Here is a 12825-nt window from a genome sequence, read left to right on the forward strand (position 1 = left end):
ACAGTGCAACAGGTGAGCAAAGCAAAGTCGGATGTGTACCAGTGGTAGCCAAATGGGTTTTTCTGGGGATTATCACAGAATCACAGAATGGTTTGGGTTGGAAGAGACCTTAAGGGTCATCTAGTTCCATCCCCCCTGCCATGGGCAGGGACACCAGGATTGAAGCAAGCCAAGTCCTCGCAGTAGCAAAACAGCCTTCAACCTTTTCTCCCTAAACCCATTAAAAGGGCTCCCAGATAATAACACCAACATGCTTAAAATCTCAATAACTGCCTCATTTTTTACTGCATAGGTTTTATGCAGAAACCCACATGTGTCAGCACTCCCTGAGCAGTCTCTGTCACCAAGTGCAAAGGATGCCCACACGGTCTGGTTTTGCCTTAAAGTCTGTACAGTAAATTCAGGATCTCAGTGGAGTTAAACCAAAGTGAATGTTATGCTGATGAGGAGAAATACAAGCTCTGATGACTTTTTTAAAAAAGAAATCTGGTCTTCCACCATGGGTCAGGTAAGGCTTGTCTGGACACAACTGCTGTCCTATTTCTAGCTGTGCACATTGTTTCCATGGATTTCAGGAGGAATTTGGCTGAGGATCACCTCACTGACTCTTGACTATCTGTGTGTATGATCTCAGTTCTGTCTCCAGCATTCAGCATGGCCTGTCTGGATGGAGATGGAGACAGGCTGTGGTGGGGAGCACTTGAACAAGAGAGCACTTTTCGTGCTTCCGTGGGACATGTGGAGCTAAATGGTGTTTGGTGTGTTCTGGTGTGGTGGGAATGAGAGGGTCCCTGGCTCCAGAGCAATTGAAGTGCCCTGGGATGTTTACTTGTCCTTTGAGAACATGAACAGTTCCCATGAGAACTTGTTGGAGAATCCCAGGCTGCAGGGAGCCCTGGTGTCCCCACAGATGGGGAGCGAGGAAAGGAAAAACACCAGGGTGAGAACTGGGTGAGCAACAGAATACTCAGGATCACATACTTCTACACATGCTTTATCTGTTCACTTCTGACTTTCAGCCTTTGTGGAGAATGAGTATTTACTTACTACCACCTCTCATCCCATCCAGAGCCAAAGGATGCAGCCAGGTAGCACCACATGGGGCCAGGTTATCAAGCTGAACTGCCTGAAGCCAAGGCACACTTCACTCCTCTCCTTGTCCTCTCCTCTCCACAAGGCCACTGCCTCCATCTCCTGACCCAGGGCACAATCCCTCCCTTCAAAGGGATTTCTTGTGATGGAACAAAGCAAAGGTGAGAGATCTCCATCAAAGCACCAAAGCTTCTGACTGGTCACATGAACAAGGCCATAGAAAAATCTCTGATCTCACTAAGCTTTAAGAGTCCCTTCCAACCCAAACCATTCCTTGATTCTATATCATCCCCCAAAAAGGTACCTGGTGCAACAGCATAAGGTCACAGATACCAGGGGACCTCACTTCTCATTTGCCCAAGGCTTCTCTTCAACTATCCAACTGTTTCAATATGTCTGTGTCATCTCACATCCTTAACTAAAAAAAACCAAGAACAAAACAAAAAAAAAGGGAGCATGAAAACACCCCATTTTCTCCTGGGTTTTGTTCTTTATTGTGTAACTGGGGAGAACCAAAGAGAATGTCAATGTCACTCCTTGTTGTGGCCACTTGGCGCGTTCTTTCTGAGCCAGGACTGTGACAGGGAACAATCCAGAGTGTACCTTCCTACCCAAAAGGTCAAGAAAAACTGAAACTGTGTTTCCTAAGGTGTAGTAACATTTCTTTCTCCCCAGTATACTAAATTCTTGTAAAAGAAAAGTATAATAGTTACAGTATTTCAGCCTAATTTTAGAGATGGGGAAACTGAGGCAAAATTTGGATCTAAACAAAATCCCAAAAACAATGTCTGGTGCACATCCTCATCCTTCTGTTCCCCCATGTCAGGCTTTGAAACAGTTGTGGACTCATTTAATCTGAATAAAGATGTCAGGAGAAATTCATTTAACTTCTAAGTGACACATATTTGAAATCAGAAAACACAAGAAGCACAAAATATGCAATACCCAACACAGACTGAACTCCTTTTTTTACTGTTCAGTTATTTTCTTTTTTTTTTTAGTTACTATTTTCTTTTAAACCTCCTGAGAATGTCCTCCCAAACATTCAACCTTTACTGCCAGAGCTGCTGCCTGCAAGGTGCTACTGATAAATAGCCAGGCAAAGTGGCTGTGTCTGTGTGAGTAATTCAACCAGGCCAAGGACACTTCTCCAGCCCTGGGGGCACCCATCTGGCTTGCATCCATACAGCTAAACTCAATTCAGGATGGCATCATCCAGCTCTGCCCTGGAACTCATCCTTGGCTCCAGCTCTGGCTCAGGTTAAAAGTTTCAGCATGAAATTTGAGAAAATTGTGCTCCTCTGTGCAGGAACATCATGGATTTTTTTCAGTGACATGGCTTGGGGTTCCCTTTGTCCTGAATTAGCACATGTTCAGCCATCACCAAATGATCTAGAACATGCTCTGTGACCCAGGCTGGCAGGGCCATGGATTTACTGTGGGTTTCTGAGGGCGTCACTGCTGGTCATAATCACAGCCTAAAACAGACAGTAACTGCTACAAAGCATCCAGGAACAGGCTTCCCTCGGAGCTGGAGACTCACAGGGAGACTCAGCCACATGGAGGAAACAGTTGTCTTGGACTCACTGGGTGGAGAACCCTTTCACTGTGTCTGGTAGAGGATGCAGACCTGGGCTCTGCCACTGTCTCACCAAACATCCTCTTCCAAGTCACCTCATTTTTGCAAAGTGTTTTGAGATCCACAGACAGAAAGGTCATGAGCAGGATGGCTCATGGTGTGATTCTTGGGGTTGTCCTGTGCAGGGCCGGGAGCTGGACTTGATGATCCTTGTAGGTCCCTTCCAACTCAGGATATTCCATGACTCTCTGGTTATTTCCTTGCTTGCACAGCTCTAAGGGGGCGTCAGCCTCACAAACAGAGTGAAAGAATCCACATGGACAGCTTGGAGGTACCTATGGAAGATTTCTAATGCAAAGCAGTTTAGTCCAACTGCCTAAAAATAGAAATTAAAAAAGAGAACTATTCTAAATGAAAAGCTATTTTTCAGCCTGCTGCGGCGTGGGCACTGGATTTCCCTAAAACAACACCTGGACACCAAACTTTGGCATCCTGCAAGCAGCATTCCCACCAAGGACTACAGCTCCCAGGAGCCTGCAGCCCAGGCAGGTGGGGACCAGGCACTGTGTAGCCAGGCAGGGGTCCAGCAGGAAGGCTGGGGATCATGCTCGAGAGGGTTTAGGGCTGTTGTTTCCTGCCCCCAAGCCCCTTCTCTCCCTGTCCCAGCTCCTCTTTCTCTATCTCTCCTCCCCTGGTAGTTTTTACATCACTGACACGGCATTCCTGTGAGTCAGCACCAGCAGACATGACTGAAGTAGCTGGAAGACAAAGAAGAGCTCAAAGTGGGTCAATATAAGAAAATCTGGCCAATGACACTTGGATACATCCAGAGCTGTTGCTGCTGAGGGAGATGGGAGAAAGGTCAGTAAAAGGCTGAGTTGGGATGTCTGGGGCCAGGATGGGATGCTCAGGGCTGAACCCTCTGAGGTGTCTGCATGTGTCCCACAGCATCCCAGGGCAGCAGTGGGACACCTCTGGAAGTTGGGCTCACCAGTGTGTAGCCAAAGTGTTTGCCAAGGTTGGCCGTGGTGGAGCAAACTGCCCTGGCTGGGATTGGTCACCTTGCTTGTCTTTCTCGGATGAATCCTGTGTGAGACATCTCACTGCTGCCCTGGCTGGAGGTGACAAAGGAGTCAGACATACAGCTGGTCCTGCTCAGTGTGGAAACAGGTGTTTTGGGAGCAGGAACAGCAGGACAAAACTGGAAGGGGCAACCATCCTTTAAAATCTGCCAAGAAAACCAATGTTTGGTGGCATCAGGAGTGATGGAACACGGGTGGGAATGGGTTAATAGGTCCAGCCTCTGCCTTGCAAGGAGGAGCTGTGCCTCAATGTGTTTGTGCTGGTGTGAGTGGTTATTCCCAGTGAAAAGAGCAGAGCAACAGATGAGGAGCTGCTCCCATTCATGCCTTTCACAGGCAAAATTCAGGCAGCTGTGCTGACATGCAGCCACCTCCAGGGAAAAAAAACAGGCCACAGTACGGAAGAGACACAGAGAAAAGTTTGTCCAGAGTCACCTATGGGCTTGGAAAAGTTGGTTGCCAAAGAAAGTAAAAGTATTTTTAGACAGCATTATACGAAGACAACATCCTTTCTTACTTTAAAATAACCTCATACATAGGATAGATAATCCATGGGCATATTTTTTGTGGAGTTGAGGGCTTTCATTGCAGAGCCACAACTTCAGAGTGGCATTTGAGAGTTCACCAGACCCATTTCTTGCACCAAAATCTGAGTTGTAATGCCAAGATGTGTCTCCCAAACCTGGTCCGTGGCACATAAAGCCACACTGAGGTAGGGGAAAATCCTCTACAGTGTCCTCAGTCTCACACGTTTGCAGTGGCACCAAAGTGTGTCTGCAATTGCTCTGCCAAGAAAAGATGTTGGGTTGCTCCTGGATGTGACAGGACAAGGGGTAATAGCTTTAAACAGAAAGATGGTGTATTTAGGTTTGACATAAGGAAGGAATTATTCACTGTGAGGGTGGTGAGGCCCTGGCACAGGTTGCCCAGAGAAGCTGTGGATGCCCCATCCCTGGAAGTGTTCAAGGCCAGGTTGGACAGGGCTTGGAGCTACCTGGGATATGGAATGTTTCCCTGCCCATGGCAGGGGGTGTGACTGGTTCAACCTAAACCATTCTATGGTTCTATGATCCTGCAGTGTTACTGCCAGAGCTCAATTCAGAAAGAGCAAGAAGGGGGTTCAACACTCTTCACAGAGCTGAGGGCTCCCTGTGGCCAGAGCAACACCCTCCACACTCCCACTCCCTCTTTAGCTGCCAGATTTTGCTTTTGAAATTGTACAAAGGTGGTGAGACACAACACTAATTTTCAGTACCTTTCTGTGCCTTTGGAGGTCAAGCAGCCCCAATCCCCAATAAAATCACCTGGTGTGAAGCCATCCCATTCTCCCCATGCTCTCAGTATCTGGATTCTGCTTGTGCAGATCTGGATTCTGCTGTGTTCCATCCCCCCTTACAGTCTCTGCTGCTCTGTATCCTGTCCATTAAATTAATATCTTGCCATTAACTACAGCAAAGAGCTCTGATGCCATGAAGTGATGGCAGGAGCTGAAGGAAGGATTGATACACCACTACCACCTTGCAAAAACTAAGCCAGCTTGTGCACGTGGTCGCCAGATGAGCCAAATGGATAGTTACACAAAATTAAGGACCATTTCCATTTGATTCTTTTCTCCCCCCAGTAGACCTGTGTGATTTTGAAAATTTCCTTCAGCATTCCTGTTGTTTTAATCGACCTTTTTTTTCCCCTACATTTGTTTCCTGGTGGTAAATTCGTCAGCCCTAAATAGGCAGAGCGATAACAGACCGTGATAACAGCGCAGGAAACTATCACATGAAAAGCCGGGAATTAATTCATTCACTGGAAAACAGGCCGTGGTGGAAGACTGCTGCTTCCTGAGAGCTTTGTATCCTTTTAAGCTTGCTTTTTTTCTGTGTCTCTGTGTGTGTGTGTGTGTGCAAGATGTTCTTGCTCCAGTAATCTTTGCACGGCTCTGCCCTATTTCTGCGAGCTACAGAGACAGCGAGGCGGCGTGTGGGCTCAGCCCTCGCCTCGTCCCTTGTTTGGGGATTTTTCTTTCAGGAATTAAAGGACAGCGAGGAATAAATTATCCAGCACCCCTTTCCTAACCGATTTCTTTAACTGACATTATGTCTTGCTAATAATCCCACTGCACATAAACAAGCCGGGGCTGGGACGGTCAGGAAGCAGCTACGCACATCACATGGCACAGCTCCTGCCCTGATTAGGTGACTGCTTTTCCAGCCAGGGGATTATGAGAGATGAGCAACAGAGCATGTTACTGGAGCATGGACACAAGAAGAAAAGGCTTTGCCTGAGCATCTTCCAAATGAGACCCCAGAGGACAATTAGTAGAGTGTGAGCACGGCCCGTTTGGACGCTGCTTTGGGGGAGAGAAGCAGCTCCATGTTTATGAGCTGTGGTTGGGCAGCTTTCCACGGGCTTTCTAGAAAAGTTTGACAGCCTTGGGGTGAATGAAGATAAATTCTTTGATAACAAAGTCTCTCACCTGCAAATCTTCCCAATGTCGAGTAAGGAAATAAAACAAATTCGGAATATATTTATTTTTTTCCCCTATCTCAGCGGTTGTGGGTCCACACGGTGTGATTTTTTTGGGGTAGTCCTGTGCAGGGCCAAGAGGTGGACTCGATCATCCTTGTAGGTCCCTTCCAACTCAGGATATTCCATGATTTTATGGTTCTATGATTCTATACTCTGGGGCTGGCTTTGTCTCACCTGAATTCCTGTCTCTACAGCACAGATGTAAACATCTGAGCTCATCACCCCCTATTTAAAACAAGCGCACAAAAAACCAAACAAAAAACCCCAAATAAACAAGCAAATAAAAAAAAAAAAGAAAGAAAAAGAAAGAAAGAGATGGAGAAAGTAATTTTTTCTGCTCTATTTAAATTACAACTCTGGGATTAGACTCCAGGACTCTTTCTGGCTACATCCCCACGAGCAGCAAAGGGGAGCCAGGCTCGGAGCGAGACATCCCCATCAGCCCGTGGTGTTTTTAGCCTACAGCATCCAGTCTGTTTGGGAAGAGAGCAGGGGCTGTAGGGCCGTGGGCTGCACAGCCAGCAGTTATTGGACACAGTTGGTGCACGGAGTCAGCACTGCAGATGCCTGTGATGGAAACACATCCCAGCCCTTCCCGGTGTGTTGGCTGTGCTGGGCTGTGCTGATGGAGCTCTGCCTGCAGACGGTCTCTGCCTGTGGCTCCCCGAGGGAAGCTGCTGGTGCAGACCAGTGGAAAGGCCATGGTAACCCACAATATTTCCCAGTTATATTTTTTATGACTTTGTTTTCATATTTTTGGTAGGCAGAAGGTAGCTGGGCAGGACATGGGGCAACTGGCAGGAGATGTGAATACCCATTGAAATATTAATATATGATCCAATGTTATTGGCTGGTTTTGCCTATATCTCTTTTTACAAAGCAAAATAGATTACATTTTGCAATTATCCTTTTTTTTTCACTATCACATCCCAGCATACTTTTGCTCTATAGGATCTTCCAGCTATGAGATTCACCTCCTTCCCTTGCAGATAACTTGCCTCTATTTTTCTAATAAAAAACTGTACTAAAGAAAGCTGTGCTTCAGTGCTGTTGGATCCAAGTCATCCCAAATGGGATGGAGGTGGGGGAGTCTGAATAAAAACCTGTCATAAAGAGAGGCACCTGGCCCACACCCTTTGGAGCCTCTCTTAGCCAGACCTGTGTCACAGGCCACTTGGTGACACAATGGGATCTTTCAAGGCCAGGTTGGACGGGGCTTGGAGCAACCTGGTCTAGTGGAAGGTGTCCTTGCCCATGGCAGGGTTGGTAGAACAAGATGATCTTTAAGGTCTCTTCCAACTCAAACCATTCCATGATTCTATGATTCTTTCCAGTGTCCCTTAGCTATTTTCCAAGCAATTCTCACTGAAATGCTGGATTCTCCAGCCTCCATCTACCCCCATTTCTGTCTGCACCAAAAAGCTGGCTGAGAGAGCAGCCTTGCTCCTTCCCCGCCACGGAGGGACATTCGTTATTCAGAACAAAATATTGCATCGCCGTGTTATTTAATCAAGTCAAAATTCATGGGCAGCATCTGTGCAGAAGATAAAATGTTTTGGGACAGTTTAGTCCTTTTCTTATCTGAGTGATTACTGTTATGTAAAATCTTTTCTCTCAAACACGGAGATGGAGTTTCATAAGCGAGGGACCAAAATAGTGCCAAGTAACCAACCATCTCCCCTTGATCACACAGGATTAGTACAATTAATCTGTAGGTATTAGTGGCCAGCAGGGTTTTGCCTGCAGGATATAATTTATATTTATTATTTCATATCTGATTTTCCCCCCAAGGACAGAAAATTCAATCAAGGGCTTTTCATTGCATCGATACATTTTTGCAAATGGCCTCGCAGGATTTGGAAAATTACTGAGGGGGCTCCTTGCTCAGAGGCAAAGAAAGCTCAGAAATATTGAATTAATATGGGAGGTGATTCTCCCCCTCCACTCCTCTCTCATGAGACCCCACCTGCAGTGCTACATCCACCTCTGGAGCCTCCAACATAAGAGGGACATGGACCCACTGGAGCAAGTCCAGAGGAGGCCATGGAGATGCTCCTCTGCTCTGGAGACAGAATGGGAGAGCTGGGGATGTTCACCTGGAGAAGAGAAGGCTCTGAGGAGATTTTAGAGTCCCTTCCAGTGCCTAAAGGGTCTCCCAGAGAGCAGGAGAGGCACTTTTTTAAAGGGCATGGAGTGAGAGGACAAGGGCCAGACCAGCCAACAGCCACCAGAAGATGCAAAGCAAAGAGAGGAAGAAAGGCACAAACACATAGTGATCTTTGAGGACCCATTTCAAAGCTGTCACCTGCTAATTTTATTAATTATTCACTACTTCTTGTATTAGAAGAGAAAATTAACCTTTCTCTTTTAATCCTCTTCTTCAAACACTTCCTAAATGTGGCGATGATCCTAAATAGTGTCTGAATCCACAGCCAGAGTCCTGGTGATGCAAGTGGAGATACTGAGGGGCTGGAGCACGTCCAGAGAAGGGGAAGGGTCTGGAGCACAAGCCTGATGAGGACCAGCTAAGGGAGCTGGGGGTGTTTAGCCTGGAGAAAAGGACCTTATCACTCTCTACGACTCCCTGAAAAGAGGTTGTAGCCAGGTGGGGTTGGTCTCTTCTCCCAGGTAACAAGTGATAGGACGAGAGGAAATGGCCTCAAGTCGCACCAGGGGACGTTTAGATCAGATATTAGGAAAAATTTCTTCACCAAAAGGGCCATCAACCACTGGAACAGGCTGCCCAGGGAAGTGGTAGAAGCACCATCCCTGGCAATGTTCAAAGGGTGTGTAGATGTGGTGTTCAGAGACATGATTAATGGTGGACTTGGTAGTGTCATGGTTGGACTTGATGACCTGTCATTTCCAACCTAATGGTTCTATAATAACTTAAAAAAGACCAATGGGCTTTGCCAGCACTTTTCAGTTTTCTTAGCTTGATGCAAGGAATGAGGAAATGTTCTCCCACCCCTTGCAGGGAGATGGCTGCAGATTACAGCAGAAAGGGGAGCATTACACGATCAGCTTGGACAGGAACATGGAAATGAGTGTGGCAGAGGGATGAGGAGCTGGACTGAAGTTCAGCAGCCCCTGCTTATAAATACTAAACTCTGCCTGTGTGGCACAGAGGGTGAATTGCAGGTCACAGCAAAGATAAGGGATAAAGAAGGTTTAAGCTGAGTTTCCAAAGTACATCTATTGGAGCTATCTTTGTTAGGACAAGCCCGTCACCTTCAGCTTTTATTTTTTTATCCAGGGGGATTTTTGCAACACACCAGCAAGGGAAGGTTCGTGTTACCACCTTCAGACATCGGCTGTGCTCCCCTCCACAGCATCCCAGAGCAAAACCAGAGCTTTCAGGACACCTGTTTGCAAAGCCCTCTTGAGACTGAGACATATCACACCCCAGACTCTGCTGATCACAGAGGCTGCACCAGGGGCTACAACCATCCACACTTTGGAAGGTTGAGTGGGTCTCTGGGCAACCTGGTTTAGTGGAAGGTGTTCCTGCCCATGGCAGAGATTGGAATGAGATGATCTTTAAGGCCCCTTCCAACCCAAACCATTCCATGATTCATTCTAGGCACCAGCCTATTCACCCCCTCTGAAGATGAACTGTTATGAACTACATTTCTAAGACTATCATGGGCATGTTGTCTTACCTGCATTAAAATCCAGCCTGCAACAACGTTTTCAGCCATTGAACTAACAAAGAGCATTAGAGCAACACAGTGTTGGAGGTTCAGGGCTGCAGCACAACTGAAAACACCCACTGGAGTTAAAAATAAAACAGTTTCAGAGCCTAAATACCTTTCTTCCGCTTGCTATTTTCTGCCTGACAGCACCCTCTTCTGGGAAGCAGGAGCTGCTGGCTGAAGGGTGCACCCTGCTTAGCTCCCATCAGCTCCTCAGTGCCTGAGCACCAGGAACAAAGGGCAGAGCCCCCCTAGGGTGGGTTTAGGCAGAGTGGCATCGGACAGCCTGTTCTGAGCTATTTTTTGCAGTTATCTTTGAAGGAGTTTGAAGATTGCTGCATGACTGAGTGCTGGTCAAAGGCACAGCACCCAGTTATTCTGCACCCACGAGCTGAGGGGTGCAGCTCCCAGCAGCCAGCACAGACACAGGTAAAACCTGGAATACTGCTGCTTTGGAGTGCTGGAGCAGCAGGTAAAATCTGCACTGTCCTGGGGAGGACTGCACTAAAGCATTTAATTATATCCTCAGACATGTCCCAGCCTTTTTATTTGTTTGAAACACAGGTGAGCAATTGACTTTTTGGAAACCAAGTGCATATTAGAACATGTTTATTCAGCTGGCTACATCCCATATCAACATGGGCTAAGAAGGGTATGGAGCATATCAGCTGCCCACAGATGCTGGGCAGGGCTGGGGCACCACCACCACCAGCAGGGCAGGGCTTCACGTTTCACCTCATCCAAAATCCTCCTCATCCCTTGCCCTCCACAACAGCAGGAGCACCTTGCTTGTGGCTGGCATTGGTCTGGTCTCCACTTGAACAGATTTAACACCATGCAGCTGGTTCCAGAGCTTGTTTTATACTTTAAATAACAAGGTTTTTAACTACAAACCCCACGCAGGGCTTACCTGCATCCTGGGCTAACACTCCTCTTTGAAGGCCAAGTGGTGAAGCCGATTCACAATTTGCTGTCTAATTAGTTCCCTGGTGATGGCTTCCCACTCACTGTGAACTTTCCCAGTCACTGCAAAGTTTTCTGGGTTCTTCCATGAAGGACATGGTACTGCTGCATCTGCTGGCAGTGTGGGGGTGTTTAATTACCTTTTTCAAGCCTGGACATCAGCACCGGCTGGGAGATGGATGAAGAGGAGTTAATCTGACTCTCCAAAAAGGTGGGCAGCAGGAGCACCTGGGAGTGAGCAGGTCTGACATATGCTTGGAGGCACAAAGGTCCTTTGGTACAGCTCAAAACCCACGTCATTTCAGGGATTCCTCAAAAGCAGGGACACCCTAAACCACTTTGGAAGCCCTTCCTGCCCTTCTGTGCTCCTTTCCCTGCCCATGGCTGGGTTTGCACAGCACCTGGCACACAGGCACTGTGGCTTGTCCACTCTGTGCTTCACTCAAATTAATAACCAGGCCTGATTCATTACATTAGCTCTGTCCATCCTGGGGTATTTGCCAAGATCATGACCTTCACTCACCTCCAGCACAAGAGAAACTGGGGCTGCAAAAGGCCCTGGCAGGGATCCACAGGTGTTCATCTCCATGGCTCACACACCACTGCTCCTTGGAGCAGCTCCAGGCTGAAGAAATGCCCTGGTGCACTTGCCCTGCTCCAGGTCAGGCACCTCTTTGAAGCACAAGACAGACCCATAAAACAGTTAATTCCATAAATATAAAGCAGTTAATTCCATAAACATAAAGCAGTTAATTCCAGGATGCAGTTCGAGGAGGAAAAGGATGACAGAAAGTAGTGACCACGTGCCTGCTGTCACCACCTGGAGGAATTCATGCAGCCAAGCCCAGCAAAACAAAACAAAATCAGCAGCACAGTGATTTAGGGGCACGGTGACTCCCCCATCCTCTGTGCCTCTGTCTGCCCCTCCCTCTCCAATGCCCCTGGTCCATCTTCTTCTGCAGAACTTTGGCTAAAATTAAAGGAAATTACTCAGAAACAGTCACTAATTGCTGTTTGCCTGCCAGTCTGGAGAAGGTATCAGCCTCTAGCACAGAGAAAGCAGCTTCCAGTCACACAAATCCATTGATGTTTTCAAGCATCCTCTTCCTTTTTTAAAGCCTTTCCTTGCTGAGTGTCAAACTCACCTATTCAAGGGGCTAACACAGCTAATGCTTCCCAGAGGAATCAATTTACCTGCAGCTGACAGAGCCAAAGGCCTGATTTACACCAGAGGTGAGGAAAGGTCGGGATCCATCCTCACTTATCAGGGACCGAGAGGTAAGGGCATGCAGGTGAATTACAAAGCCTAAAGTATCCTGGGCTGCATCAAAAGCAGGTCAAGGAAGGGGACTCTCCCCCTCTACTCTGTCCTTGTCAGGCCCCACCTGGAGTGCTGCATCCAGCACTGGAGCCCCTAACACAGGAAGGATGTGGAGCAGCTGCAGTGAATCCAGAAGCCACCAAGATGCTCCAAGGCCTGGAACCCCCCTGCTCTGGAGACAGGCTGGGAGAGCTGGAGACGTTCAGCCTGGAGAAGAGAAGGCACTGGGGAGAACTCAGAGCCCCTTCCACTGCCTAAAGGGGCTCCAAGAGAGCCGAAAAGGGACTTTGGACAAGGATATGGAGTGACAGGACAAGGGGGAATGGCTTCAAACTGAAAGAGAGTAGAATTAAATTAGATGTTAGGAAGAAATTTTTTCCTGTGAGGGTGCTGAGGCACTGGAACGCATTGCCCAGAGAAGCTGTGGATGCCCCATCCCTGGAAGTGTTCAAGACCAGGTTAGATGGGACTTGGAGCAACCTGGGATAGTGGAACGTGTCCCTGACCATGGCAGGGGGTGGAACTGGATGGTCTTTAAGGTCTCCTTCAATCTAAAACCATTATAGGATT

The sequence above is a fragment of the Lepidothrix coronata genome, unplaced genomic scaffold (assembly GCF_001604755.1).
Source record: "Lepidothrix coronata isolate B3197 unplaced genomic scaffold, Lepidothrix_coronata-1.0 Scaffold151, whole genome shotgun sequence".
NCBI classification, from domain to species: Eukaryota; Metazoa; Chordata; class Aves; order Passeriformes; family Pipridae; genus Lepidothrix; species Lepidothrix coronata.